The following is a 7,500-nucleotide window of genomic DNA, read 5'->3' on the forward strand; positions in this document are numbered from 1 at the left end:
GTGGAGAAGCAGGCAGCCTCCATCAGCTGATGGCGGGGTGGAGGAGCAGAAGCCAGCCTCCAGCTGGTGATGGCGGGGTGCAGGAGCTGCAGGCAGCCTCCAGCAGCTGATGGCGGGGTGGAGGAGCTGCAGCCAGCCTCCAGCAGCCAGCCTCCAGCTAGTGATGGCGGGGTGGAGAAGCAGGCAGCCTCCATCAGCTGATGGCGGGGTGGAGGAGCAGAAGCCAGCCTCCAGCAGCTGATGGCGGGGTGCAGGAGGTGCAGGCAGCCTCCAGCAGCTGATGGCGGGGTGCAGGAGCAGCAGGCAGCCTCCAGCAGCTGATGGCGGGGTGCAGGAGCTGCAACCAGCCTCCAGCTGGTGATGGCGGGGTGGAGGAGCTGCAGCCAGCCTCCAGCAGCCAGCCCCCAGCAGCTGATGGCGGGGTGGAGGAGCAGAAGCCAGCCTCCAGCAGCTGATGGTGGGGTGCAGGAGCTGCAGCCAGCCTCCAGCAGCCAGCCTCCAGCTGGTGATGGCGGGGTGGAGGAGCAGCAGCAGACAGCCTCCAGCAGCCAGCCAGCCTCCAGGAGCTGATGGCGGTGTGTGGGAGCAGCAGCCAGCCTCCAGCGTTCAGCCAGCATCCATCAGCTGATGGCGGTGTGAAGGAGCTGCAGCCAGCCTCCAGCAGGTCATGGTGGGGTGGAGGAGCAGCAGCCAGCCTCCAGCAGCTGATGGCGGGTTGCAGGAGCTGCAGCCAGCCTCCAGCAAATGATGGCGGGGTGCAGGAGCTGCAGGCAGCCTCCAGCAGCTGATGGCGGGGTGCAGGAGCAGCAGGCAGCCTCCAGCTGCTGATGACGGGGTGCAGGAGCTGCAACCAGCCTCCAGCTGGTGATGGTGGGGTGGAGGAGCTGCAGCCAGCCTCGAACAGCTGATGGCAGGGTGCAGGAGCAGCAGCCAGCCTCCAGCAGCTGATGGCGGGGCGCAGGAGCTGCAGGCAGCCTCCAGCAGCTGATGGCGGGGTGCAGGAGCAGCAGCCAGCCTCCAGCTGGTGATGGCGGGGTGAAGGAGCTGCAGCCAGCCACCAGCAGCTGATGGCGGGGTGAAGGAGCTGCAGCCAGCCACCAGCAGCTGATGGCGGGGTGGAGGAGCTGCAGCCAGCGTCCAGCAGCTGATGGTTGGGTGGTGGAGGAGCAGCAGCCAGCCTCCAGCAGCTGATGGCGGGGTGCAGGAGCAGCAGCCAGCGTCCAGCAGCTGATGGTTGGGTGGAGGAGCAGCAGCCAGCCTCCAGCAGCTGCTGGCGGGGTGCAGGAGCAGCAGCCAGCCTCCAGCAGCTGATGGCGGGGTGCAGGAGCTGCAGGCAGCCTCCAGCAGCTGATGGCGGTGTGCAGGAGCTGCAGCCAGCCTCCAGCAGCTGATGGCGGGGTGCAGGGGCTGCAGGCAGCCTCCAGCAGCTGATGGCGGGGTGCAGGAGCTGCAACCAGCCTCCAGCTGGTGATGGCGGGGTGGAGGAGCAGCAGCCAGCCTCCAGCAGCCAGCCTCCAGCTGCTGATGGCGGGGTGGAGGAACAGAAGCCTCCAGCAGCTGATGGCAGGGTGCAGGAGCAGCAGCCAGCCTCCAGCTGGTGATGGCGGGGTGGAGGAGCTGAAACCTGGGTCGGACCTGGTCTGCAGCAGGGCCCATTACCACTCAGAAGCTGATGGCAGTGTGTGTTTAGGTCCCTGCGGGGTGGATGAGCTGAAACCTGGGTCAGACTTGGTGTGCAGCAGGGCTCAGCACCCTCCAGAAGCCGATGACAGTGTGTCTTTAACTCCCTGCCTGGTGGGAGAGCTGAAAGCTGGGTCGGACCTGGTCTTTAGCAGAGCTCAGCAGCCTCCAGAAGCTGATGGCAGTGTGTGTTTCATCCCCTGCGGGGTGGGAGAGCTGAAACGTGGGTCGGACCTGGTCTGCAGCAGGGCCCATCACCATCCAGAAGCTGACGGCGGTGTGTGTTTAAGTCCCTGCGGGGTGGGAGAGCCATAACCTGGGTCGGACCTGGTCTGCAGCAGAGCTCAGCAGCCTCCAGAACCTGATGGCAGTGTGTCTTTAATCCACTGCGGGGTGCAGGAGCTGAAACCTGGGTCGGACCTGGTCTGCAGCAGGGCTCAGCAGCCAGCAGAAGGTGACGGCAGTGTGTGTTTAGTTCCCTGCGGGGTGCAGGAGCTGAAACCTGGGTCGGACCTGGTCTGCAGCAGAGCTCAGCAGCCAGCAGAAGGTGATGGCAGTGTGTGTTTAAGTCCCTGCCTGGTGGGAGAGCTGAAACCTGGGTCGGACCTGGTCTATAGAAGAGCTCAGCAGCCTCCAGAAGCTGATGGCAGTGTGTGTGTTTTGGTCCCTGCGGGGTGCAGGAGCAGGAACCCGGGTCGGACCTGGTCTATAGCGGAGCTCAGCAGCCTCCAGCAGCTGATGGCAGTGTGTGTTTAATTCCCTGCCTGGTGGGAGAGCTGTAACCCGGGTCGGACTTGGTCTGCAGCAGGGCCCATCACCATCCAGAAGCTGATGGCAGTGTGTCTTTAATTCCCTGCGGGGTGGAGGAGCAGAAACCTGGGTCGGACCTGGTCTATAGCAGAGCTCAGCAGCCTCCAGAAGCTGATGGCAGTGTGTGTTCAAGTCCCTGCGGGGTGGGAGAGCTGAAACCTGGGTCGGACCTGGTCTATAGAAGAGCTCAGCAGCCTCCAGCAGCTGATGGCAGTGTGTGTTTAAGTCCCTGCGGGGTGGGAGAGCTATATCCCGGGTCGGACCTGGTCTATAGCAGAGCTCAGCAGCCTCCAGCAGCTGATGGCAGTGTGTGTTTAAGTCCCTGCGGGGTGGGAGAGCTGAAACCTCGGTCGGACCTGGTCTATGGCAGAGCTCAGCAGCCTCCAGAAGCTGATGGCAGCGTGCCTCTAAGTCCCTGCCTGGTGGGAGAGCTGAAACCTGGGTCGGACATGGTCTGCAGCAGGGCTCGGCAGCCTCCAGCAGCTGATGGCAGTGTGTCTTTAAGTCCCTGCCTGGTGGGAGAGCTGAAACCTGGGTCGGACCTGGTCTATAGCAGAGCTCAGCAGCCTCCAGCAGCTGATGGCAGTGTGTGTTTAAGTCCCTGCCTGGTGTGAGAGCTGAAACCTGGGTCGGACCTGGTCTATAGAAGAGCTCAGCAGCCTCCAGCAGCTGATGGCAGTGTGTCTTTAAGTCACTGCCTGGTGGGAGAGCTGAAACCTGGGTCGGACCTGGTCTATAGTAGAGCTCAGCAGCCTCCAGCAGCTGATTGCAGTGTGTGTTTAAGTCCCTGCCTGGTGGGAGAGCTGATATCCGGGTCGGACCTGGTCCACAGCAGGGCCCATCACCCTCCAGAAGCTGGTGGCAGTGTGTGTTTAAGTCCCTGCGGGGTGCAGGAGCAGAAACCTGGGTGGGACCTGGTCTGCAGCAGAGCTCGGCAGCCTCCAGCAGCTGATGGCAGTGAGTGTTTAAGTCCCTGCGGGGTGGGAGAGCTATATCCCGGGTCAGACCTGGTCTAAAGCAGGGCCCATCACCCTCCAGAAGCTGGTGGCAGTGTGTGTTTAAGTCCCTGCGGGGTGGAGGAGCAGAAACCTGGGTCGGACCCGGTCTACAGCAGAGCTCAGCAGCCCCCAGAAGCTGATGGCAGTGTGTGTGTGTGTGTGTGTGTTTAAGTCTCTGCCTGGTTGGAGAGCCGATACCTGGGTCGGACCTGGTCTGCAGCAGGGCTCAGCAGCCTCCAGAAGCTGATGGCAGTGTGTCTTTCATTCCCTGCGGGGTGCAGGAGCAGAAACCTGGGTCGGACCTGGTCTATAGCGGAGCTCAGCAGCCTCCAGCAGCTGATGGCAGTGTGTGTGTTAAAGACCCTGCGGGGTGGGAGAGCTGAAACCTGGGTCGGACCTGGTCTGCAGCAGGGCTCAGCAGCCCCCAGAAGCTGATGGCTGTGTGTGTTTAAGTCCCTGCGGGGTGGGAGAGCTGAAACCTGGGTCGGACCTGGCCCGCAGCAGGGCCCATCACCCTCCAGAAGCTGATGGCGGTGTGGGTTTAAGTCCCTGCGGGGTTGAGGAGCTGAAACCTGGGTCGGACCTGGTCTGCAGCAGGGCCCATCACCATCCAGAAGCTGATGGCTGTGTGTGTTTAAGTCCCAGGGGGGTGGGAGAGCCATAACCTGGGTCGGACCTGGTCTGCAGCAGGGCTCAGCAGCCTCCAGTTGCAGATGGCAGTGTGTGTTTAGTTCCCTGCGGGGTGCAGGAGCTGAAACCTGGGTCGGACCTGGTCTATAGCAGAGCTCAGCAGCCTCCAGAAGCTGATGGCAGTGTGTCTTCAATTCCCTGCGGGGTGCAGGAGCTGATACCTGGGTCGGACCTGGTCTGCAGCAGGGCCCATCACCATCCAGACGCTGATGGCAGTGTGTGTTTAAGTCCTAGTGGGCTGCAGGAGCTGAAACCTGGGTCGGACCTGCTCTATAGTAGAGCTCAGCAGCCTCCAGAAGCTGATGGCAGTGTGTCTTTAAGTCCCTGCGGGGTGGGATAGCTGAAACCTGGGTCGGACCTGGTCTGCAGCAGGGCCCATCACCATCCAGACGCTGATGGCAGTGTGTGTTTAAGTCCTAGTGGGCTGCAGGAGCTGAAACCTGGGTCGGACCTGCTCTATAGTAGAGCTCAGCAGCCTCCAGAAGCTGATGGCAGTGTGTCTTTAAGTCCCTGCGGGGTGGGATAGCTGAAACCTGGGTCGGACCTGGTCTGCAGCAGGGCCCATCACCCTCCAGAAGCTGTTGGCAGTGTGTCTTCCATTCCTAGTGGGGCAGGGGAGCAAAGACCTGGGCAGAGGAGCGCCTGTCTGCATCCGATCCGGCCCCTCAGCAGCCCGCCGTGAGCCTTAGAGAACCCCCCCCCCCCCCAGCGGGCTCCAGGAACCGGGCCCTGCGTCGGACCCAGCTCAGTAAGGCCCTCCCTCGGGCCCTGCAGCAGGTGGCCCCGTCTATGCAGTCGAAAACCCCGCGAAAATCGGTGTAGAAACGCCCGAGAGGCGTGGTGCGGTTCCCCCGGCCGGTACCGGGTCCGGACCGGTCCGGAAGTCCACCCAGAACACTGCCTGGGGCTTCTGGGCGGCTCCCCAGGCGCAGGCAGTCGAAAACCGCGTGAAAATCGGTTCAGAATTGACAAAACGGCGACCTCGTCGCTCCAAAAACTAAGTCCAAACTAAGCCTTTCGCTTATCGCTTAACGCTTAAGGCGGTCGGCCTTATGGCCAGTAAATGAAAAGTGCCTGCGCCCCTGGAGGTTTTGGAAGGTGCGAGCGATGACCATGCTCGGGTTAGTAGGTGAGGCCATCGGAAAACCAGCGTGAGTTGGCGGGTTTGGGTGGCAATCTATTCCAGGCAGAGTCGACTATCTCTGGGCATCAATTTTGGGATTTTTCCGGCTCTGGTTCTGGGAGAAACGCAGGGGCAAAGTGCACGAGCCGCGGCCGATTTTGGTGGCCTGTCCCTGGGCACAAAGTCTGAGGAGTGTGGGCCTGGTTCTCCGAAAAATACCAGTCTGCTGGAGCTCACTCCCATGGCTCCAGGGGGCACGGCACACCCCCCGGTAGCCGACCAAAGTGCTCTACTCGGGCCAGACTCGGACCCACGACCCGGGGTGAGAACCACAACTACTGGTCATCCTTTTGACCTCCAGGGGGCGCGGCAGAGCCTCCCCAGTCCGACGCAAGTGCCCCACTTGGGCCATACTCAGACCCACGGCCCGGGGCGAGAACCACAACTACTGGTCATCCTTTAGACCTCCAGGGGGCCCGGCACAGCCTCCCTAGACCGACACAAGTGCTCCACTTGGGCTGTACTCTGACCCAAGTCCCGGTGCGAGAACCACAACTACTGGTCATCCTTTAGACCTCCAGGGGGCCCGGCACAGCCTCCCTAGGCCGACACAAGTGCTCCACTTGGGCTATACTCTGACCCAAGTCCCGGGGCGAGAACCACAACTACTGGTCATCCTTTTGACCTCATGGTCATCCTTTAGATCTCCAGGGGGCCCGGCACAGCCTCCCTAGGCCGACACAAGTGCTCCACTTGGGCTATACTCTGACCCAAGTCCCGGGGCGAGAACCACAACTACTGGTCATCCTTTAGACCTCCAGGGGGCACGGCACACCCCCCGGTAGCCGACCAAAGTGCTCTACTCGGGCCAGACTCGGACCCACGACCCGGGGTGAGAACCACAACTACTGGTCATCCTTTAGACCTCCAGGGGGCCCGGCACAGCCTCCCTAGTCCGACACAAGTGCTCCACTTGGGCTATACTCTGACCCAAGTCCCGGGGCGAGAACCACAACTACTGGTCATCCTTTAGACCTCCAGGGGGACCGGCACAGCCTCCCTAGACCGACACAAGTGCACCACTTGGGCCATACTCTGACCCAAGTCCCGGGGCGAGAACCACAACTACTGGTCATCCTTTTGACCTCATGGTCATCCTTTAGACCTCAAGGGGGCACGGCAGAGCCTCCCTAGTCCGACACAAGTGTCCCACTTGGGCTATACTATGACCCAAGTCCCGGGGCGAGAACCACAACTACTGGTCATCCTTTAGACCTCAAGGGGGCACGGCAGAGCCTCCCTAGTCCGACACAAGTGTCCCACTTGGGCCATACTCAGACCCACGGCCCGGGGCGAGAACCACAACTACTGGTCATCCTTTAGACCTCCAGGGGGCCCGGCACAGCCTCCCTAGTCCGACGCAAGTGCTCCACTTGGGCTGTACTCTGACCCAAGTCCCGGGGCGAGAACCACAACTAATGGTCATCCTTTAGACCTCCAGGGGGCACGGCACAGCCTCCCTAGTCCGACACAAGTGCTCCACTTGGGCTATACTCTGACCCAAGTCCCGGGGCGAGAACCACAACTACTGGTCATCCTTTAGACCTCCAGGGGGCACGGCAGAGCCTCCCTAGTCCGACACAAGTGTCCCACTTGGGCTATTCTCTGACCCAAGTCCCGGGGCGAGAACCACAACTACTGGTCATCCTTTAGACCTCCAGGGGGCACGACACAGCCTCCCTAGTCCGACCCAAGTGCTCCACTTGGGCTATACTATGACCCAAGTCCCGGGGCGAGAACCACAACTACTGGTCATCCTTTAGACCTCCAGGGGGCACGGCACAGCCTCCCTAGTCCGACACAAGTGCTCCACTTGGGCTATACTCTGACCCAAGTCCCGGGGCGAGAACCACAACTACTGGTCATCCTTTAGACCTCCAGGGGGCACGGCACAGCCTCCCTAGTCCGACACAAGTGCTCCACTTGGGCTATACTCTGACCCAAGTCCCGGGGCGAGAACCACAACTACTGGTCATCCTTTTGACCTCATGGTCATCCTTTAGACCTCCAGGGGGCCCGGCACAGCCTCCCTAGGCCGACACAAGTGCTCCACTTGGGCTATACTCTGACCCAAGTCCCGGGGCGAGAACCACAACTACTGGTCATCCTTTAGACCTCCAGGGGGCACGGCACAGCCTC

The sequence above is a fragment of the Nothobranchius furzeri genome, unplaced genomic scaffold (assembly GCF_043380555.1).
Source record: "Nothobranchius furzeri strain GRZ-AD unplaced genomic scaffold, NfurGRZ-RIMD1 Scf180, whole genome shotgun sequence".
Classification (NCBI taxonomy): Eukaryota; Metazoa; Chordata; class Actinopteri; order Cyprinodontiformes; family Nothobranchiidae; genus Nothobranchius; species Nothobranchius furzeri.